The 24715-nt window shown below is 41.6% G+C and overlaps 2 long non-coding RNA genes across 3 annotated transcripts; one reads left to right on the top strand and one right to left on the bottom strand.

The window, feature by feature from the left end:
* The first annotated feature begins 11209 nt into the window (after nucleotides 1-11209).
* Nucleotides 11210-13898, top strand: LOC306981391. 2 transcript variants are annotated; one of them, XR_013794105.1, is made up of 6 exons: nucleotides 11210-11338; nucleotides 11988-12088; nucleotides 12172-12298; nucleotides 12389-12476; nucleotides 13203-13386; nucleotides 13500-13898. It is a non-coding gene; the product is annotated as an uncharacterized lncRNA (long non-coding RNA). The 2 variants fall into 2 exon arrangements; XR_013794104.1 differs by lacking the exon at nucleotides 12389-12476.
* Nucleotides 13899-14481: 583 nt separating this feature from the next.
* On the bottom strand, nucleotides 14482-16655 carry LOC306981728. Its single transcript, XR_013794134.1, has 3 exons — nucleotides 16386-16655; nucleotides 15622-15810; nucleotides 14482-15523 (listed from the first exon to the last, which is right to left on the bottom strand). It is a non-coding gene; the product is annotated as an uncharacterized lncRNA (long non-coding RNA).
* Between the last annotated feature and the right edge of the window lie 8060 nt (nucleotides 16656-24715).

Genomic DNA, 24715 nt, shown 5'->3' with positions numbered 1-24715 from the left:
CGCCCCTGCTTTAGGAGCTACTAAAATGGAGATATTGTTTCAGAAGTGCAAGGAAAACATTTGAGAAAAAAGGTCCTGAAGTTTTGTGAGTGTATACTTCTCTTGTCTTTTGCCGCGGCTGGCTGTCTCCCAGAAAGGAAATGACCATATTTGGATTTACAGCGTCATCTCAATCTTTCGCTACACGTGGAAACCAATGGCTGCTGGCCGCTCTGCTTTGTGCCGACAACACGAGGGGCTGCCATTGCTGTGTAGTACCTCCATATAGCCACTAGTCCCACATTGGAATGCATTGCACTTTAGACATGTTAAAAACAACTTTAAAGCCTGTGTTTCTACAGCTAGATATTCCTCCTGTGATAACGCTGGGTTAGTTACAATTAAACAAATCAGGCTGGTTTTCGTAAATAGATTTTTAGAAATCTCGTACTAATGAGGGCTGGACTGTTAGCATTGGAGCTGCGCGAACTACACGTCACACAAGGATGGACTCTTATGCCCTTTTTAGGAACATGCTTCGTCAGAGCTGGGGAGGAGGAGTCTGTAAATCGGGACTTACGGTCTATGGTGGAAACCAAGCATGTCAGTATTTCTGAATGAATGAGCGTGGGGACAACGGCCGATGCTCTGCGATGTTGTAGTTATTTACGCAAACTCTCCCGCTCGCTTGTCATCCAGTGTAAAACTATTAAGGGTGAAAACGAACTAAAAATCTCAACATTGACAAATGCGTGACAAATCGATGTCCTCACCTGCAGCGTCTCGCCTTAACATAAGTTCGGTTTGGCATCTTCCCAAGTCGACTTCGTCAATGGTAGCGAAATATGACTCGTGTGCAGAACAAACCCCTCTCTCTGTCATCTCTTTTCTCTCGGAGCTGAACGCACTTCCTGCTGTGAGGTTGTCATCTCTCTGACACTTCCTCCTGTTCCCTCTGACAGCGCTGCCCTGACCTCTGACCTCAGTGGCCTCTTCCTGTCTCTCTCCTCATGAGGTCGGCTGCGTTAGCGTCACCCGCCGAGCACTAACGCCTCGCCGCCTTCAGCCCGAGAGATGGAGCGGAACTGTGGGATGATAGTCCTGAGCGGCTCCTTTCGCCTCTGAGGCAGCAGATAATGGTGTGGAATGTGGGTTTGGATTCACTTTGCAATAACTGTGAAACTAAATAAGGGCGAGATGCAGCAGGTGAATAGGGAAAAATAACATTAACATTACCGATATAAATGTGAGAACAACATTTATTGCAAGTTTTTTCAAATCGATAGACCCAGATTTAAATGCATGGTTGTATTTTGTTGACGTACATTATGAGGAGCAAAGTGCATTTTGGATAACTTGTTTAGTTTTCGATTAAGCTACCAGAGGAAAGTATATTTGAAAAAGAGATCAATAATAACTCATGTCTTTCTCCTAGACTTTGAGTATTGTTTAAGACCAATCTGAGCCGGTGGCGTATTTCTCCTGTTGCTCAGTTTCGTCTCCTGAGCTAAAGACTGTTCAAAATCAGATATCAGATAACTAAATCTCAAACTTTCACCACAGTTATATCTTCTATTCCCAAACAAAGTCATTTTCAGATGAAACTGAAACTGAAACTTTATCTTATCTATTCCTCTCATATTTTGCTCACACATTTCTCTCAGTTTTTCAGCAGCGAAAGAAGTAAGTTTAGAGTAGACCTACCACTGGCCTTTCAGCAAAAGCATGAACTTCAGTTTTGACATGCATTTTCACAACAGAGACAAAAACACTTGTCAGAGTGACAATGAGGAGTTTGCACCGAGTCCATTGGTACCGAGACGTGGGAGAGCAATAGAGGGGCCTCGGGGCAGTCGATCCTCAGGAGGGAAGAAATGAAAGAGCAGGCTGAGGTCGAGGTGGAAGAAGACAGCAGGAGCAAGAGGCTCAAGCTAGAGTTGAGAGTTTTGTGGAGAAAGGAGGGATGTAATTCAGGTAATATAGGTAGTAGGTAATATATTTGGAAATACAAATGTAATGGAATTGTTCACATTTACTCCCTTCAAAACATACACACATTACTACTGCGGCGTGCAGAATGCCATACAGCAAATGACACCAGAAGAGCTACATGATCGAGCCATGGACACGGTGGAAAGACACATGTTTGACCTGCTTCACATGAGAAACCGAGGTGCGCTGTGGTATGGGGTTCCATTTGTGCCAAAAATAAGTTGCTGAAATATGTGTTGATATAGTTGATCTATGTCACTGCTATGTGTCTTTGGTCTATGTTTAGGGTGTACATGTTGTTTCCAAGTGTTGTTTGACATGTGTATGCAGCTTATGTGTACATATGTACTACATATGTAACAACTACATATGCAACAAACACATATCTCTCTATTGTTCTTGATCTTCTGATATGAAGTGCACAGCTTCACTCACTCTGATTTCCAACAAGTAATCAGAATCTCACCTATTGCATCTGCACACAAAAGTAATGAATGAAGATTATATACATGAAGTCTATCAACATGTATAGCAAAAATGAAGCACTATGCATCAAATAACTTGACACAGTAACTGACTTTACGGATTACTCATCATGATCCTGGCCTAAATCATCATGCAACGGCTGTGCGTGAGTGTCTTCTGATGACTTGGCTCAGCAAAGTACATGAAATATTTAGTGTTTCTGGAAATTACAATCTCATATTCTCTGTTTTGAAAAAGTGCCAGACTAACATGTTGTTGCTGATACAGAGCTCTTCTTCACTGAGGCTGCAAAATGACAGTTTAGCTTGTACACAGAGAGTGGGCCTAATAAACATAATGGTCATGATAAATGAATATACCAAAACAGTATACACCTTCATTCGAGCCCATCCGATGAATGCTAGCTTTCTCTGTAGACAAAATAAATGAGCTGTCAATACAATAATGCAAACTTACATCAAACAAGACAAATTCAGCCCGGAAGTGTCACAGTGCCACTCGTCCACTTGTGTCCCTTTTTAGGTGGGAGTCGGAGAATACTGTTGTTCGCACCTGCAGTGCATGAAAAGACACTGCAATGACATTTAGATACTTTACCCTATTTATTTATTTATTCATTCATGTAGATGGTAACACTTTATAAGGCTACATGAAGCCATGCATGAATAACATGAAATTATAATGCATGAGTTCATGTTGTAGTCATGTATGACAATATCATGACTCATCATGGTTAACATGACTTCATGTTCTTCCATAGATGATTTCATGCATTCATTCATTCATTCACTAACTACTGTAAAGAATTCAATCTTGTTACTATATCATAATCTTAGAATCATGATGAATTCACTAAAACGTTTAGATTTTTTTTTTTTTTTTAACAAAAACGTGTAATCATAATTATGAAGTTGAATCAGATAAAGGCTTAATTAGTGACTGACAGGAACAAATGAGATGGATTTTGTCTTAAATTTCAACGTTTTTGGCCAAAACAAAACTTTTGATGAGTGTGAAGTAGAGGAGAGTAAGCAGCTAGGTTAGCCTACTGTTAATAAAATATGAGCTTTACATTTGTATTGAAAACGGTTAAGGCACTATTCATTATTTTCAGACATACATAAAATGATCCTGTACTTACGATTAGTAAAGACAAACATAAAGGTTTCAGTTCGTTTGGCCCAGGTGTGAGCGACTCCACTGCAGCTGTTTCCATAAACAGTTGGTACGTTGTTTCAGCTTAAACAACGTAAACGTGAAAGAACTCCTGCCCATGAGTGCTGCATATCAGTGTTTACTTCCACAGATAAGTGCTGGGTTAGTCCTGTTGTAAGTCTGGTGATTTCTTTTTCCTAGTTACTTATTTATGCATGGCTTCATGTAACCTTATTATAAAGTGTTACCATGTAGATATATACATTTATAAACAAATGACATGCTACTGTGAACAGAACGGTCCTATTAAAAACACAACATGCTTGTTTTTGAAAGGATATGCCGTATAAGCGTGCCATGTGACACCAATAACTGCTAACTGAGATATTTGTAGCTTGACAATTTCACTCACCAGTTGAGGAGAAGCCAGTGTGGCCAGTTCAGAATCCTGTTCCAAAGTGATTTCCACCTTGCTGTTCCGATGTCACTTCTTATTTTACAAGCTGGACATGGTTTCTTTGGAGGAATATCCATATTAACGCTAGCATTCGTTGGTGACATGTTCGCCATTCTCGGACCTCATTATGGTGGGGACAGACCAAGTGTTTCCTCTGTTATCAGCTTTGACTATATTGTTATCCAGTTAATGACCAATGGACTGTTCCAAAATATGAATATCATCGGTGCCAAGACATAGACTGGCTGATGCCCCTACCATTGCAACACAGTTGTCATTTCTTTGACGAAGTCTGTCACCACTCATTTTGATCATGTAAGGCTTTTTCCAAATTTCCAAATATCATTAATCAAAAGAGCTGGGTCCTAACAATCAAGAACTCAGTAGCCACTGTATTCTTTGTACTTCTTTGTGTAATACAAGGAAGATATTGGATTATTTTAACAGCATCTACCATTTGGAAAGGTATATTCTGAGTTCCATGTACAGTCAGGTCCATAAATGTGACCGATCATGCAAAGTAGGGACATTTTGAGGTATTGACAGATTATGAAAGTGTAGCTTGGAAGCTTTCAAACAATGTGTAACGCATGGATATCTGATCATATTTGGACCATTTTGTGACCATTTGAATTTAGGTCTTCAATGACGCTTGAAGAGGAGAAAACGGCTTTCAAAGAATGAGCAGTTCTCACCTCTCTCTCTGCAGCTGGGGCGACAATAGGGCTCACTTACATCTCATTTAGATAAGCCATACTCGCTGTAAATAAATGTACAAATCAAGTTTGTTGGACAGTGGATATTCCTCTCTCAAACACACGCAGACAGAGTCCTCTCACATTTGCCAGTTTGCAGAATTTGTTATTTATGGACCTTACTGTATAATGCAAAGCAAAGTGAAAGCAAGATTTCTCACACAATAACCCTAACCACTCTCCATAAAGGTTACTGATTTGAAAACAAAAACTTAACAGACGCTTTTCAGCATGATCCATTTGGGCTGGCATTACTGAAAGTCACTGAACAGTAGAACATGGCTGTAGTACACAATATCAAGAATACCCCAGAACACAACCAATCCAATAAATAACAATATGGATCAATACTCGGAGGCTTTGAATAACGTCGCGAACACACATTGGGGAGATCTAGTAAAAAAAATGGTGGTTGGATTTCTCTCATCCTTTTGTCCACTTCTCCAACAGATCTGACCCTACTAAATGCACATTGGGAAAACTCTGGAAAACCACAGATTTTGCTGGTAAATGTCATGTTCCTGCGATGGTGAAAACTTTGCTTGCAGAAGGGGCTGAGGCTGGCCTTGAGTGTTGCAATCAGTGGTTTGAGAAAAGTCAACATAAACCAACAAATATCATGTTTTCACATCAGCATGGGGATTCCCTGTCTATAGACGACCCATTAGCCTTCACAAAAGAGTGTCGTTCACCTGATCTCAACAGGCTGTTATAGATGGGGGACAAGGCATGCCTCAGTCCACCCCCTCTATTACCTAAACCCAGTCCGGTTGATGATTTAACTACGGAAGCCCGTTTCCACCATGTTAAAAAATAAAAGCCCAACAGGAAGTCGATATTACGAGATTTAAAGTCATTATTATGTGTTTAAAACACAAAATTTCGAGTTGAAATCTCGAAATTACGAGTTTAAATCTCTAAATTACGAGTTGAAATCTCAAAATTACGAGTTGAAATCTCGAAATTTCAACTTTTAAACTTGTAGTACGAGTTTAAAAGTCGTAATTACGAGTTTGTTGGAGTCAATGATGGTCCAAATTATGTTGCCCATTTATAACGATAGGATCGCGAATACAAGCGGCCAAAATGAGTTTCCTTCGCAGGGTGGCTGGGCGCACCCTCCGAGATCGGGTGAGGAGCTCAGTTACCCGGGAGGAGCTCGGAGTAGAGTCGCTGCTCCTTCACGTCGAAAGGAGCCAGCTGAGGTGGCTTGGGCATCTGTTCCGGATACCTTCTGGTCGCCTCCCGCGGGAGGTGTTCCAGGCATGTCCTAGTGGGACACGGCCTCGTGGAAGACCCAGGACACGGTGGTGGGACTATGTCTCCGAGCTGGCCTGGTGTCGCCTCGGGGTCAGAACAGCTGGAGGAGGTGTGTGTGGATCGGGAAGTTTGGGCATCTCTGCTGAGACTGCTGCCCCCGCGACCCGGCCCCGGATAAAGCAGAAGAAAATGGATGGATGGATGGATGGAGGTTGACATCCTGTTTCGTTCAATAACATGGGGCGCGAGTTGGCGAAGAAGTACTTCGCAGATGGCTTTACGACAATTGAAATACTGCATTTACTTGAACATTCTCATGGAATCAACTTAAGCAAACGCAGTCTCGAGCGGATTTTGAGCAACAATGGCCTGTGGAGACGTAAAAATAAAACAGATGTGGCTGAAGTGGCCGCATTCATTGAGCAGCAGCTGGAGACATCTGGACAATATCACGGCTATCGATGGATGTGACCGACAGGGAGACTGTTCGTATTATGATGCGGTTATTGGACAGTGAGGGTGTTGATCTCCGGTCAAGAAACAGGCTACGAAGGAGAGTATACCACAGTAGGGGGCCAAATTATGTCTGGCACATAGATGGCTATGACAAGATCAAGCCTTTTGGAATAGCAATCAGCGGTTGGATCGACGGCTTCTCCAGGAAGATGATATGGCTTGAAGCCTACAAAACAAACAATAACCCCAAAATAATAGCTGGCTACTTCATGGATGCAGTGGTCGCTGCGGGTGGCTGCCCAGCTCGAGTCAGGCTTGACTTGGGAACAGAAAATGGCCACATAGGAGAATTTGTGCGTTTTTTGCATTATCCTACAAACCATGAGACAGACCCTGTATCATTAGGTCCAAGCACGGGAAACCAACGCATTGAACGATGGTGGCTCACCCTACGAAGTGAATGTGTTCAATATTGGATTGAGCTCTTTGACAAACTAAGAGAAGATGGGCATTTTTCGATTCATATGTGTAAATCTATACTCATAGTGTTTTATCTGTCATAGGACGAACTTAATGAGGTTGCACTGACTTGGAATAACCACCATGTCCGTCAAGTCAACAATTCAAGATCACCCCATGGACGTCCTTACATTTTGTATGCAGTTCCACATCTGTATGGGGGTGGAGATTATTTGCACCCTGCACCTATGGAGAAAGTCTCGCTCTGCCTTGAAGAATGCTCCTTCAAAACATTTCCATGTGATGAAGATGTCTTCAAAATCTGTGTAGACTTGATGTCTGAGCATAATTTATATATATCACAAAACTATCGACGTCTACATTCGGTTAAGAGAGCTTATCAATATTGAATTACAGCAGTGAATTACATTTTATGAGACACTATACTACTGTAAGACCAAAAAATAATGCTCAAAACTGTTAGTGTATGATTTGCGCAAGATACATGAAACATTGCCTAACAAAAGATTTTGGTGCCTGAACAATGTTTTCAAATGTAGGCAAAATTGAAATGAAAACAACAAAGAGAAAAATGGACCAGCTAATGAACAGTGCAGCTTAATGAAAACAATGACACTTTGTAGGTCTGTGATTCTCAAACAGGATATTTGGCTTACTCTTTTTTGGGGGGTCATCTGCAAATTACACAATTTTAATTGGAGAAAGTTAATAAATAATAATAAATAATACATGTATCTATGCTTTAAACAAGTCTTTCAGGTTTACAAATTGGTCCAATTTGGGTGTATTTAGACCCCTGTTGTCCTGATTGGATCTTGGTCTAGGCCTGAAATGGCACTTGGTGTGACAAGTATGAGAATCACAGTTTTAGGCAAACTTAAACAGTGTTTATTAATGCAAAAAGGGTCATTTTATGTACATGGAAACATTAGTGCAAAAATGCTGCTTTAAATGGTACAGAACGCTTAACATTTAAACCTCTTAACTTTAAGTTTGAACCAGTTATATACACAATATACTGGTTGGTTTTGGCTAAAGTTATGCAATATCCATAATCCAGATGTTGCTCTCCAACACATTGTTCATTTCATGGCGAAAATCAGGGTAACTGTCATAAGTGACTGGCAGCTCTAAAACACAACCACAAGTGTGAGCAACAGGTCTCCTCTGAAAGCCCTTAATTTCCCTTTCCTGTTAACACATCTGACCCTGTACAAAACCTGAGAAAACTGGACAGGTGCACCGGGTCACACTCTCGAAGATATGCACTGACATATTTCATAATTTGTTTTTCACTGGCTTTTGGGTTATCTGGTTATTGGGCTCATCATTTTTCTTGATGTTGGCTGTAAGGCAGCATAGGCACCTGCAATCCCTTTCAACTCGGACTTCACATCCTCAAGCACACTACTCCACTGCTCAATTATAAAAGCAGGCTCCTGAGTAAGTTTCTGATGAGCAAGCTCCTGTAGTATTTGCTGTATGTTGCCTTCTGTTGGTTGTCTGTGACAGTTATGCATGTCAAGAACTTCGACTAACTCCTCCAAGTCAACATTTCCAAAATCTGACGGGATCTTCACTGTAGACTCGGCCCTTGTGTGACGTGTAGCTCGCGCTGCTCCAATGCTAACAGTCCGACCCTCGTTAAACACAAGATTTCTAAAATTCTTCTTACGAAAACCAGGCTGGTTTCTTAAATTGTGACTAACCCAGCGTTATCACAGGAGGAATGTCGAGCCTAGTCTAGTGTTGAAAAAATAGAAACCAGGCGTTAAAGTTGTTTTTAACGTGTCTAAACTCCAATGCTTTTCAATGGGGCACTAGCCGCGATATGGAGGTACTACAGCAATGGCGGCCTCTAGTGTCGTGGGCATAAACCAGAGCAGCCAGCGGCCATGTGTCCCAGCTCCTCTGAGTTTTGGTTGTAGGTGCGGACACAAATTTTGTCAATTTTATACACTGACATGAAAACTAAGATGTTAAGGGAGAAAACGAGCAAAATATCTACACCACTGCATGAAAAATCAATACTTTCACCTCAATAAACTTGATTTCTAGTTAATATGTGTCAAATGATTGTGCATGTTTGCTGTATTTCTGTGTAATGTAGCTCCGAGCACCGGGGAATTGGTCTGTTTTTAATCAATTTTTAACCTATTTTACTCCACTTTATTTGAAAGATAAATATAAAATTTCTACTCCACTACATTTCTATAAAGGCTCCAAAGTAAAACGTAAATGTGTCCATGTGTTTTTTCATTTTAAAAGCCTAATAATGCACACTATTTGAACAGAATCACACTTGGTTTTATTGCCATGGTAATGAACAGGTTCACAACTACGATTTTTTTTTCAGTCAATCATGCAACATGAAACATTTAACATATACTTTTAGATAAATACTCAACTATAAAGACTGTAAACTATAAGGTTGTAAGCTGGGCTGTGCAGCTGTACCGTCATTGCCACTGACTCACAACAAAGGTTTGTCCCTGTCATATTGCCGTACAGAGGGGAAATCGGGTACAATTTTTGTGTATTGGATGCTGCAAAGTTAATGTTCCTAGCACTTACTGAAGCATATTTGTACTTTCTACTTTGAATGCTCAAGTATTTTCCACTGCATACACAGTACTTTAACTTAAGTACTGAACATGAGACAAGTATGTGATTTTAGTGAAATCAAGTACTGAGATGTCGTTGCAGTCGCCTCAGTTAATGACAAAACCTTCCCTGCCTTTACCTGTTTTCAACATCTGCTCTGCTTTAAAATGATAAAATACCTAAAAACCTAAAAATACTTGATCCTTTTTTCCTCCATTCGTTGGACAAATGAGAGAGAAGGCGTCTCTCGTCAGGCCTCGTGAGCCGGATCATTTGGTGATGAGTTTGTTTTGAATTGTTGCCTGAATCTCGTTCCAAACACGAGCAGCTGGCAAAAGGAGCACATCTGCAGCGGCCGCCATTACAGTTCACTTGTAGATCAGAGAGCTCTGAGAACATGAAGCAAGTGCATTAATGTACTGCCTCTTCTCTGAGAGGATTTTCTTCTTGTTGCCATACATTGACTGAAACAGATGTTGCACATTCGTGTTGAATTGTCCTACATTTTAAATCTGAACAGTTACTTATGTAATGGAGGCCACATGTGGCTTCTGGCAAACAGCAAACAGGGCTTCTTATGGTTTTCTTTTAAAAATGCCACTCTTCCATAAAGGCCAGATTTGTGTTGTGTACGACTAATAGTTGTCCTGTGTACAGTTTCCCCCACCTGAGCTGTAGCTCTCTGCAGTTCATCCAGGGACATCATAGGCTTCTTGGCAACAGCTGTGGTCAGTGCTGTCCTTGTTCGGTCAGTAAGTTTAGGAGGACGGCCGGGTCTTGGTAGGTTTACAGTGATGTCATACTCTTTCCATTCCTGGATGGTGTATTTAACTGTACTTTTAGAGATGTTCAAAGCTTTGGGATTCTTTTTATAACCTAACCCAGCTTTATACTTCTCAACAACTTGATCCGGAACTGTCTGGTGTGTTCTTGGACTTCATGATGCTTCTGCTCCACAATAGTTTCTAACAGCTGTATTTGAACTGACATTAGATTACACACAGGTCGACTCTATTTAGTCATTATGGCAACATGTGATCATTCAGAAATCATCAGGAAACTTCTGAAGGCAATTGGTTTCACTAAAAGAAAAGGGGGGCCTATACTTTTGCACATCACACTTTTCAGTTTTTTTATTTAGAAAAAAAAAAAAATCTAAATCATGTATAAATTTCATTTCACTTCACGATTGTGTGTCACTTACTGTGTGTCTTTCACATAAAATTTCAAATAAATATATTTATGTTTATGGTCAAAATGGCAAAATGTCGAAAAGTTAAAGGGGTGCCCAAACTTTTACATACCGCTGTATATTCTCGGGTTGCAACCACGTGACTTTTAGGGGGCGTGGCTTCGTCGTGGGGGTCCGGAAGTTTTGAACTGCCATTGAAAACTGCGAAGGATGGAAGACAGCGGATATTTTAAAGCTTTGAACGGACCGGCCCAGGCACGATATCGCCAAAAATTATTAACCTACATTGGATATGATCCATATGACCTGGTGAAGAGTGATTTGTCTTATAATTTAAATGATTTACCCCCTTTGTCTGCAATGGACATAACGAGCTACCTAGTCCTTCACACTTCTTACTACACCGCTAGTCAGATGAAGGCCTATAAAAGTTTGGAGGCATATAACTACTTCGTTTGCGGTTGGGTGAGTGGATTGGGATCAAAAGAAGCTTTGGATGGTTGCCGGCTCGTTTTTGGCAGGGTGAGTAGCCTAAAATGTTTTATGTTATGCTATGTGTTTGTTTGAAGCTAACGCTATGGCACTGTTTGTCTTGAGTCACAACTGTTCGTTGTCCCCAGTTGGTTTTCGTTTGTTATTTTTATAAAACACACCACTTTTACTTAAAGTAGTGATTTTGTTATCACCTCATGTCATGCATGAGCATTTAATTGAGCTAACCGTTTAAGTTTGGTAGTAGCATCTCGAAAGCTAAACGTTGATTTGTTGGTTTGTTAGCGTACTACAGTTATCATAACTACGACAAGAAGAGGACGACAGCTTTCTGTAAACTCAAGAAAGCAGCAGTGTTACACCAAAAAGTTCAAATTAGACGATTTACATCAGATCAGCTGATCTCCGCAATCAGGTGCTGAACTCGGGAAGCTTGTTTTGATTCGAGCTCCCACTTATCCTAAGTTGAGCGAGAGTTTATATCTAGTGTGACCATAGTATGGTGATGAATACAATATACTGGCAAAAAGCCAGTATATTGTATTCATGTGATCTCCATGTAAACATCTTTTAATGCTCATGTTTTGTTTTATTTTATAGTTTGTTCATTCATGACAAGTGTAATGTGTCATATCAGACAACACTGTGATTTTATGGGGTCACTTATTGTTTCTCACAGGTCAACCATTCTCAGAGGTCAACTGAAAAACCATTAAAAACATGGTTTGTGGCGAGAGAGAGTGGGGAGGTTGTCACTGCACATTGTGACTGTATGGCAGGGTAAGAAACCTATAGTAATGGCAATTATTTTCTATTATATATGTTAACATTTTATGTTAATATTTTCCTATAATATCTTTCAGATTGTCAGAATCCTGCTCACATGTTGGAGCACTTCTCTTTGCCACTGAGGCTGGCATTAAAATGAAAGAAAGTGCTTCATGCACCACGGAGAGGTGCCAGTGGTTGATGCCATCTCATATTAAAAAGGTATTTAGGACTGCCCAACATTTTTTTGATATGGTAGCTTTCAGGGGACGTCATAAAATTGTGCTTGCTTAATGCTTGCCATGATTTCAGATACCTGCTGCACCTGTGGCAAAGATAGATTTTTCATCTGCAAGATCTAAAAAGCATAAACTAGATGAGGCTATAGCAAAGAGGGCAGGTGAGCCTATCAATAGTATCAATAGTTCACTTTATTTCCTGAATAGGCTAAAGAGGGAAATTCTCGTGATCACTCGTGCTTAAGATTTTGACTTTGTGTAACATTTTTGTGTTTTCTGGCCACCTCGGCAGGTGATCAAAAGACCTATTCAAGTACCACAGCACAACCATGTCCCAAGGTGCAGAAAGGTTCAGAAACGTACCAGCAGTTTTTTGAGGCGTTAAAAAAAAACGTTCCACAAAGTGCAGCCTTGATGTCCAGGTCACCATATCACAGGGACTTTATTCCTAAGTCTGTGTCCCTGTTACCCAAAACACTCCTTGCGTACCGGACATCAGAGACAGTACAGCTATCTCCTGCAGACCTACAGACAGCATGCAGTAACTTCCGCTTTGAGGAACTTAGTCAATCACAGATTCAAGCAGTAGAGGAGGAGACCAGAACCCAAAGCTCATCCACCATCTGGTTCAGGCAAAGAGCAGGAAGGATCACAGCTTCAAAACTTAAACAAGTTATACAGAGTAGCCTTTTGCAACCATCCAAGAGTTTAATAAAGTCCATATGCTACCCAGAAACACAAAAGCTCTCTACAGCAGCAATAAGGTATTTGTTATGGACAGGTTAGGTAGGCCCATTTGATGTTCATTTAATGTACAAGGGTAAAGTTGCAATCTAAGACTGTGAGTAATCACAAAGTATTAACTCAGACTTGATTATACATTTCAGATATGGCTGCAAATATGAAAAGGAAGCCCGGACACAATATGAGAAACTCCAGCAGTTGAATCACGAACGATTTACATGTATGGACAGCGGGCTCTGGCTCAACAAAAAATGGCCATACATGGGAGCCTCACCCGATGGCGCCATCTCATGTGACTGCCACGGATCTGGGATCTGTGAGATAAAGGTAAACATATTTCCAGATTACATTTCTGAATAAAGCTGTCATTAGCAGTCCAACTAGAATTTATTTTACATAGAAAATTCATTTATTACAACATTTCCTATATATTGTTTCAGTGTCCCCAGAGCAAACAAGATTGCTGCAGTCTGCGGATGTGTGCAGGAGAACCAGGGTTTTGTCTGGTAAAGGATGGGGATGGTGTCAAACTCGACAGGAAACATCCATACTTTTACCAAGTCCAGGCTCAGCTCCACATTGTGGGTGTGGATTATTGTGATTTTGTTGTTTGGACTCAGCATGATGTATATGTAGAACGAATACTACCAGATAATGATCTTTGGGGGAATGTAGTTCCGAGAGTTCAACAATACTTTGAAGTTTGCATTCTCCCTGAAATTCTAGGACAAAAATTCACAAGTGAATAAGCATTCCATAGAGCTTGTATTCTCAGTATTATTTTTTTCTTTTCTGTTCCAATGTTATTCGATCTCCTTCCCAACGGTCCAAATTTAAAACTTTAGAACACCGGCTGTCATGCAGTTGTGCGCCTGTGTTTTCATATTCAAGCAACCATTACTTGTTTATTGTTTTAATGCTCATATTGAGCCTACACTATTTTAACTGTTAACCTATTGCCTTTGCTTCATTTTAAATCAACTTACTCCTCTGTGCCACGTATGTCATGAATTTAAACACTTCTGATGAAATAAATTGTGAAAATATACCATTGTAACAGTTTTATTTCGTATCAATACAAACAATGGATACAGCAACAACAATGACTATGCCTCAAGTTAAAACAGGACCAGGGCAGTTCAAACAAATGTACAGCTACATCAAACAGTTTACAGAATAATTGCCTTCTCATAATAGTAAGGACAATGACAACACAAAATGCAATTCATTTTAAATCTAATTAAATTGATACAAGTTAACTTTGATCAAAATATCGGTTACATCTGAAACATTTCTTGTGCAGCACTTTGGAAACTCTTGTTTATGAAATGTGCTATAGAAATAAAGTTGGATTGGATTGGATTTCAGCAGAAAAATATAGTTATATGAAAAATACGGAAACTTACTTTGAGGGAAACCATTTAAACATTTACAATATCAAATTACTCCCTAGGCACAATGGATTCTGACAGGTTAGTCAATGCACAACATATTAATACGATTTTATCAATTAAAGCCATCTGGTCATCTGATTTTACAGCCATGTGTTCAATAGGCATAGCCCGACTTTGCAAAATTTGATATTTCCTTCGAACTAAGCCAATTACTCTTTCTACATGGATTCTAACACTTGCAAGTTGTCTTGTCTGTTCAACCTCGTATGCGGACAGCTGCTTTTTCCCTTTCGTAAATGTGGGTGTCTTTAAAGATGCACAATAAAATCCAACACTCTCATTAACATTAAAACCTCGATCAGCAAGCACAATATCCCCAGGTATCAGTTTTTTTAGTATACCACACTCTTCTGTTAGTTGTTTGTCACTTGCCCTCCCACCCCAAGCAGGAGAAATATAGGTAACATAACCTTGAGGAGCAATGCCAATTAGAAATTTTATGGTGTTATGGTGTTTGTAATTGGACCAGGTTTGGGCTCTAGCCAATAAGTTTGAGGGCTTTTCGATGAATACTTCAAAGCAATCCAATATCACAGCTACGTGGCATCCAAAGGCTTTCCTAAAAGACATGGGCATGGTTGATTGCAAAATATCCCGCTCTGGCCAATCTATTAAGAATTCAAGTCGTTCATGGAGAATAGTTATTAACTTCACCCAAACACGAGAAACTGTAGAAGTGGACACATTGAATCGATAGGCAAGGTCCTGGAGTTGGAGATTTAGTCTTAAACGCATTAGAACAATGACGAACTGTTGAAATTTTGACAGCACTGATACTGATGATGTGGTGATGTATGGCTCACATAAATGGAAAATTTGCATCAAAACTAAAAAATTTGGCAGTCCAGTGTAGAATCTTGCTTTGTTGTCATCGTCCTGGAAAGTTTCTTGTTCAAACTTGGTATCCAAAACCTTTTTCCTAAGGCTGCAGATCTCAGATGTGTATCCATTGAGAACATCCTCCAGTCTTGAAATGTCGTCCATGGTTAGGTCAGTCTGACATACTGCATCTATATTTGACACATTAAACATTTCATTTGAATGAGAAATAGTGCGAAATGTATATCTTTAGATAAATAGATTGGATTTAATATAAAATTGCATTAACCTTGAAAACTTTCTGCATCACAACCCAGTCCCTCCAACTCCTCAGTATCATCTCCAGTGCAGTGGGTCTGTCTTGCCCTGGCTCTTTCCTCCCGCTGATGTGAGGCCTCGGTCTGTGGTTTTTCCAGCAGGTACCCGAGATTAACAGTTGGAGCCCAATCCTCATTGTCCACGTCAGTAGCAGGGTGACCTAATGGGACAAAATGATATTTTTACAATGTATGTATCTACTTCAAAAAATGTATAGAGATGTACAATATGTTATTCAGCTTTATATTTAAATAGGAAAGTATCACTTACATAAAATGAAATGGGGCTTACAAAAAATACTTTAATTATTTAACCTATAAACCTACTATAAATTCTATAAAATTAAAAAGGCAGGCATAACAATGTGTATCCTATAAAAGTATGATCTTAAACCTGGCTCCTCCTAATATTTTTTAATGTGTTATTGTTTTTTATAATATAATTGCGTATTTTCCTAAGATGTAATGGTGTATCCCCTGGGAGTATTTCTCATTTGTTATTGTACTTAAGTGTATAAACGTTAATAAAATAAATAAATAAATAAAAATAACAATTTTACACCCAACTACTGTAAAGCAAGCAACAAAGTTGCAAGTAAACTGCATGAAGTTAACATGATGCTAGTCTAACTGTGAGGTAATCTAACGATCTAATCTAACACTTACGGCTAGTAGAGCATGAAAATATACTTGACTAACAAGATAGATAGCAAATCATTGAATGTAGTGCCCTCACCTGAAACAAAGTGGTCACTACATACTCGCGCGTTGTCCGACTCTGCTCCTCCAGTCTTGAGACGAAGATTTGTCATCCATGCTTTCCTCCTTTTTTCCGTATTTTTTTTTATTTTGTCTCCTTTGTGGCTTACAACCTTAGGGATCCTGAAAAAGCGTTTGTTTTTATCTCGGCTCGACCGGTTGCTGCAGTTGAACACCGCACAAAACTTGGTCATTTTACCGTTGTGTTTTACTTCCGGGCCCAGCAGGCCGCGCTGTGACGTCACTAGCAACCCGAGAATAGTTGTGTGCACGGTTCTGGACAGCAGGGAGACCGGTGGAAGTTACTCCAAGTGCAGAGAAAATGGTTTAGGCGTGAGAAAAGAGGACGTGCATTATCCTCAGTGAATTGGACCCAAACAGTGTGTCCAGAAGGCAAACCAGAAGAAGAAACTACTTTTCAGGGGACCTCACTTTATCTGGCAGATTGACTCTTATGACGAGAAGAATTCATAAATTCAGCATTTACAGTAGTAAAGATTTGTAATCCGCGGTGCCAAAGAGCGCACAATGTTCCAGAGGCGATGGTGCGTGCTGGGAGATGGTCGTTTTCACTCAGACAGGCCAAACTTTTTTTTTTTTCAATATTTCATTTTTTATTTTACAATTAGACAGACAAATAGGCTCTGATGCAGTTATTACCAGTTGTTTACAGTCATGTTTAGTACAGCAGTAGGAGGAAAGGTCGTTATTACAGGAACACAATTGGTTTACTTTATTTTAGCTTTTTCAAAATGAGTTATGAGTGGGTTCCAAGAACAGAGAAACGTGTCCATTTGACTGGTGCAGAGTTTTTCCATTTGTATTATGGACAACATGTCAGTGACTCATACCTGAAAGGAAGGCGGAGTGGGAGACTTCCATTCCTTCAGTATAAGTCTCTCGGCAACTATCAATCCCAGCTCCAATGGTTGCCTCATTATAGTCGGAATTGTCCTTGTTATTTGTGAGCTGCCAAAAATATCAAGTCCGGGCTCAGGCTGGAGGGGCCTCTGATATGCTTTGGAGAACCAGTCAAATATTTTAGACCAAAAGTTTGTCAATGAAGAGCAGGCCCAAAAAGCATGGGACAGTGCACCCTCTGACATATTACACCTGTCACACACTGGGGAAACTGATGGATATATTCTCTGTAATCTGACTTTGGAATAGTGTAAGCGATGGACAATCTTAAATTGAATGAATTGGTGCCTACTGTTAATAGAGCAGGAATGAATATTAGACAAACAGGTGTTCCACGTGGATTCAGACAGTTCCACACCTAGTTCTTCTCTCCAAGTATCCCTAGTTTTCACAGTGTGCGCAATAATACAGACAGGCCAAGCTTTTAATTCAAGAGTAACCAGCGCTTCCTTGACCGGATGGCTGGGTGCTGGAGCATTTCCGGACGAACCTGGTGCCTGTCCGTGTGCTGGTGCCTGTGACACTTAGCTCTGCTGCTGTGGATAAGATGTGTGAAGACTTTACGCAGCTGTTTAGGGACATTCACCCCTGGGTTGGTGGATCGTTGATCGTAAAGTCAGGCCAGTTTTGTGCAGAGACTGACTGAACATGCAGGTGCAGAATCTGTATGTATTTTGCAGACTATGAGGTCCATGGGACGTGGGTCTGCGCAACACAGAGATCTGGGCTGACATCTCCACAATCAGCTAGGTTGTCATATTCTGCTTATTTAGTCATTGTTTACCTCCTGATTCACTCCCTGCTCCTGGATTGTGCCTGTTCCTGTTCATGTTTTCCTGCCTGCCCAGTTTTCCTGCTCTCCACAGCTGCTCCCCATTTCCTCGTCAATTCGGGGGAGAGTATATATACTCCCTCAGTTCAGTCAGTCTCTTGCTAGATTGTCGAACTGTCAAGAGAGACACACAAGCTCTGTGAAATAATTGAGAGTTTAGGATTGTAAAGAAATCTGTTTTGTTTTCCTGTCTTCTAAATAAAGAAGTCCTGTTTGGGAGAATTTAAGTTACCTGTCTTTGTTTTGGTTTGGTGCCTGTTAGTTAGTTTGTTAAAGATATTTTCAGTTTAACCTACTCCATACTGCGTTGCATTTGAGTTCTAACATATCTGTGATATTGGTAGGGGAGTGACCTCTCCTGATCTCGCAGCCTCGTTCTCTACCCAAATAGGATTGCGTTATTTCGCAATAATTATTGCGTTTTATTGCAAAACTATTGTGTTATTTCACAAAAGTATTCCGTTTTATTGCAAAACTTTTTAAAGCAGTACTAAGTAACTTATTTACCTTAATAAATCCTCTCCGTAGTCCCTGTGGGGGTAATACAAGTGTTTATGGGATGATTGGAGGGTCTTTCATCTCCCCCTGGTGTCTCTGGCCAGAAAACCATGTTTGCAACTTGACTGCCACCGGTCCGGAGAAAGCAATACACACTAATGAAATGACGAAGAAGAAGCTAACATGCTAACGGGCAAAGCTAACTGCGGGCTAACGTCACTTTAAACAGTATTTACAGCCAAGTTTGAGTGAAAAAAAATATTTCCATTGTATAATTGGATGCACAGTAACCCTCTCTCCCTTCATCTTTCCTGTCTACTCTCCAAGACAATTAATATATTAAAAAATCGTAACTTGCTACTACACCTGCAGTTGCGCTTATGGCCTTTAGGGGGAAGAGTTACTTAGTACTGCTTTAAGTATTGTGAAATAAAGCAATAATGGGCTCCGTACTAATGACTCCTTGTTACTTATGTTACTTAAGTTCTTGTTGTTTGGTTAATACGGCTGTCAGTCACGCGATCGGGAATTGGAAGAAATCCCCCCTAATCCCAGATACACGTCGTCTGGCCATCCAGGTCACTAAATAACCTGGACAGACAGACGAAATCATCCACTGAAGCCGCACTACCACAGAGGAGGATTCCGCAGGGTGCTTGTTGAACCAGGAACGATAACTAAGGGAGAATTTGATTACGCTGCTTTAAATCAATATGGAATTTTCTAACCATGAGTTTGAGATTATCACCAAATGCCTGCTAAAACATAATACCCCTCTCTAAATGATGCAAAATAAGAGTAATGCTATGTATACAGATATGTACCCTTCATTTTCCCGGCTTTGTCATCTCCTGCCATGATTCCTGATGTATTTCCTGATGTATTAGGTATGTATTCCTGAAGTATTCAGCTGTAGACAGAATCTGGTCATGAGTCTAACCCGAAGACTGATGTGCATTTTCCATCCGACCTGCAGGTTTCGTGGAGATATCCGCCAGCGCTCTGACAGTGAGCGACGGAAAGCAATATTCTGATATTAGATATTAGACAAAGGAGCGGTTGCACGGGGCCCGGGCTGATCTTATCTCTACGCACTGAGAAATACAACGAAGCGCAGGAACAATCCGGCCGTCGAGGTGTAACGGAGACGGGCCACGTCACTGATGTACAGGCAGTTATCAGGGGAAACATTCACGGATTTTTATGGGCCTTGCTTGTTTTATGTTTGTGTGGGCTCGCGGCCGTATAAACATTTTCTATTGTCGTACACATTTTGCTTTGTGCTTTCAGGCCTCGTTCACACAAAATCAAGTTTAGGACTAATCTTATCAATCCAGCGTATCATCCATGCTAACCCAGCGTTTTGGGGATCTGTTAACGAACAATTTCTAAACTAGGTTCCAGAGTGGAATTACCTCAAATAGGGTTGGGTGAGATGGACCGAAACATGTATCACGATATTTGTTGGTATGTATCATCACCTTATGAACCTTCACGGCCCCTTCGCTCCTCCGGCAGGGGTCTCCTAGTTATTCCTAAAGTCAACAAAAAGACTCAATATTACGGCCCTCGCCTCTGGAACCACCTGAGGAGGAGCTCAGGGCTGCAGAGAACAGTCATGTTTTTAAGAGCAACTCAAGACCCACCTTTTTAGGTTAGCCTTTAACTGACAAATCTATGTATTTAATCCTAGTATATAATATATATGAGAGGGTGTGCCAGGCGTATTGTTTTAAATGTTGTAATCTGTGAAGCACTTTGTGATACCTTTCGGTATGAAAAGTGCTTTATAAATACATTTGATTGATTGATTTCATGATACATTCATGCTTTACAAAATCATGACTTCTCAGGAACAAACATGATCACATGTTGGTTCATGGATGACTTCATCTCTGAATTAAATGTGTAACTACTGTGATGAATGTACATGAAAATCTTAATAATTTATATATATCATGATATGATGCGTCATCCCCACGCCCTGCTGCTCATCACCGGTGACTTTAATCACGCCTCTCTTTCCGCCACTATCCCCACACTCACGCAGTATGTTAAGTGCCACTCAAGGAACAAAGACCCTGGACCTTCTGTATGCTAACGTGAAGGGCACTTACACTTCTGCCCCCCTCCCCCCGCTCGGACGCTCAGACCACAATCTCGTCCTACTGTGGCCGGATTACACACCCAGGGTGCGAAGGGAGCCAGCACAGAAGAGGTCTGTGAAAGTGTGGAGTGAAGAGGCTGAAGAGAGACTTAGGGACTGTTTCCAGACCACAGACTGGAACATGATCTGCAGCTCTCATGGAGATGACATCGACGGCCTGACCCACTGCATCACAGACTACATCAACTTCTGTGTGGAAAACACTGTACCAACCCGGAAGGTACGGTGTTTCTCCAACAACCACCCCTGGGTGACCCCTGAACTTAAAGCCCTCCTGAACCAAAAGAAAAGGGCTTTCAACTCAGGGGACAGAGAGGAGCAGAGGAGAGTCCAGCATGAACTCCAGTGGAGGATCAGGAAGGCCAAGAAGGACTATGGCGAGAAGCTGGAGCAGAAGCTGGCGCAGGGCAACGCACGGGACATGTGGAGGGGACTGAAGAACATCTCCGGTTTTGGACAGAGTGCCAGAGGGACAGCTGATGGAGACCAGCGCGGGGCGGATGAATTCAACGAATATTTCAACCGGTTTAATTCTCCCCCCACTCCCTCCTCTTCACACGTCTCCAGCCCAGTGGACACTGCCCCCCTCCCCCGACCACCTTCACCTGCCTCCAGCCCCCCTGCACCCACGTCTCCAGCCCCCACCATACGGACTTCCTCTAGCACCTGCCCCACCCCCGGCAGTCCACCCCCACACCAGTCCCCCCCTCACTCCCCCCTCTCCATCACACCGGACCAGGTGAGGAGGGAGCTGAGGCGACTGAAGCGGGGGAAAGCTGCATCACCAGATGGCATCAGTCCCAGGCTGCTGAGGACCTGCGCAGACCAGCTCTCCGAGGTCCTCTGCCGCATCTACAACCTGAGCCTCAGCCTGGAGAAGGTCCCCGTCCTGTGGAAGACCTCCTGTCTGATCCCGGTTCCTAAAACAGCGCACGCCAGGGAACCGGCCCACTACAGACCAGTCGCCCTGACCTCCCACCTCCGCTCTGTGGTGAGCCCCACCCTTGACCCGCTGCAGTTTGCTTACAGACCCAACATCGGAGTGGAGGACGCTGTCATCTACCTGTCGGAGCAGGCGCTCACGCACCTGGAGCACGCCGGGAACGCTGTGAGGGTCATGTTCTTTGACTTCTCCAGTGCCTTCAACACCATCAGGCCGGCGCTGCTGCGGGGGAAGCTGGAGGACGCGGGAGTGGATGAACATCTCACTGCATGGACCATCGACTACCTCACGGACCGACCACAGTATGTGCGGCTGCGCAGCTGTGAGTCTGAGGTGGTCGTCTGCAGCACCGGGGCCCACTGCACGGGACAGTAGAAGAGCTGAGCAGCTCTCTCAGTGGCAGACTGAGACACCCTCAGTGTAGGACGGAGCGCTACCGCAAAGCCTTCATCCCCACTGCTGTCAGACTGTACAATAAGACTGTGAAGTAACATGTGCAATAATCTCTGTATCAGCTGCACTTTATTAACTCTGAGTGATCTTCTTGAACGCCGACTGTAACAAGTGAATTTCACCTTTGTGAGATCAATAAAAGTTTATCTTATCTTATCTTATCTCTTACTACTACTACCACTGCTATCACTACCACTACTATCACTACTGTACTATCACCACTGCCATCACTACTACCACCACTACTATCACTACTATCACCACTGCCATCACTACTACCACCACTACCACTGCTATCACTACTACCACTGCTATCACTACTACCACTGCTATCACTACTACTACCACTGCTATCACTACTACCACTGCTATCACTACTACTACCACTGCTATCACTACTACCACTGCTATCACTACCACTACTATCACTACTGTACTATCACCACTGCTATCACTACTACCACCACTGCCATCACTACTACTACCACTGCTATCACTACTACTACCACTGCTATCACTACTACCACTGCTATCACTACTACTACCACTGCTATCACTACTACCACTGCTATCACTACCACCACTACCACTGCTATCACTACTACCACCACTGCCATCACTACTACTACCACTGCTATCACTACTACTACCACTGCTATCACTACTACCACTGCTATCACTACTACTACCACTGCTATCACTACTACCACTGCTATCACTACCACCACTACCACTGCTATCACTACTACTACCACTGCTATCACTACTACCACTGCTATCACTACTACCACTGCTATCACTACCACCACTACCACTGCTATCACTACTACCACCACTGCCATCACTACTACTACCACTGCTATCACTACTACCACCACTAACACTGCTATCACTACTACCAGCACCACTACCACTACTATCACGACCACCACTACCATTAATATCACTACAACCACTACTATCACTACTACTATAGTCTTAAAAGGTTCAGGGTAGATTTCCTCCATATGAGTCATGATGTTCCTGTATGATCCTCATGATCATGATTGTTTGATTATTTTATTGTCATTTCATTACTGGTATAGTGAATTCATGGTATTCTCATGTGATCCTCATGATCATGATGAATGATTAAGATTTTCATGTACATTCATTACAGTAGTTACACGTTTAATTCAGGGATGAAGTCATCCATGAACCACCATGTGATCATATTTGTTCCTGAGAAGTCATGATTTAGTAAAGCCTGAATGTGTCATGAAATCCTGCATTAATTCATGCATTAGTTCATGAAAATCATGCATGAAATCATGTACCATTATTATAAAGTGTTACCAACACTTCTGTTGTTTCTGAACTTTAAAATAATAAGCCTGTGTTCAACCTTTTTTCAGCTGTTGTATACGGAAACTCTTTGCTGCCAATGTGAGTGAAACATTTTTGACTGCGCTTTCTCGTTCGAACGTAATACCATCTCGTTCTAACGTAATACCATCTCGTTCTAACGAGTTGCCAATGTCGTTCTAACGTAATACCATCTCGTTCTAACGTAATACCATCTCGTTCTAACGTAATACCATCTCGTTCTAACGTAATACCATCTCGTTCGAACGAGTTGCCAATGTCGTTCTAACGTAATACCATCTCGTTCTAACGTAATACCATCTCGTTCTAACATAATACCATCTCGTTCTAACGTAATACCATCTCGTTCGAACGTAATACCATCTCGTTCTAACGTAATACCATATCGTTCGAACGAGTTGCCAATGTCGTTCTAACGTAATACCATCTCGTTCTAACGTAATACCATCTCGTTCTAACGTAATACCATCTCGTTCTAACGTAATACCATCTCGTTCTAACGTAATACCATCTCGTTCTAACGTAATACCATCTCGTTCTAACGTAATACCATATCGTTCTAACGTAATACCATATCGTTCGAACGAGTTGCCAATGTCGTTCAACGTAATACCATCTCGTTCTAACGTAATACCATCTCGTTCTAACGTAATACCATCTCGTTCTAACGTAATACCATCTCGTTCTAACGTAATACCATCTTGTTCTAACGTAATACCATCTTGTTCTAACGTAATACCATCTCGTTCTAACGTAATACCATATCGTTAACGAGTTGCCAATGTCGTTCTAACGAGTTCCCAATGTCGTTCTAACGAGTTCCCAATGTCGTTCTAACGAGTTGCCAATGTCGTTCTAACGAGTTGCCAATGTCGTTCTAACGAGTTCCCAATGTCGTTCTAACGAGTTGCCAAAAGCCCAACGCACACCAGAGCGCAGCGGCACATCATCTGACGCGCGTACATTTCGGCACAGGCGGCGCGTCAGGGCACGCCTGAATTTAGCTGAACTGAATTCAGTTCAGAGGATTTTCCTCAAACCATGTGGTGCTTTAAACACGTAATTCATACATTTATCATTAATAAAATAAGACACATGTCCGTGTTGCGAGAGAGAGAGAGAGAGAGA

Source organism: Gobius niger (assembly GCF_951799975.1).
Source record: "Gobius niger genome assembly, chromosome: 22".
Taxonomy (NCBI): domain Eukaryota; kingdom Metazoa; phylum Chordata; class Actinopteri; order Gobiiformes; family Gobiidae; genus Gobius; species Gobius niger.
This window is presented reverse-complemented; position numbering and strand designations above follow the sequence as displayed.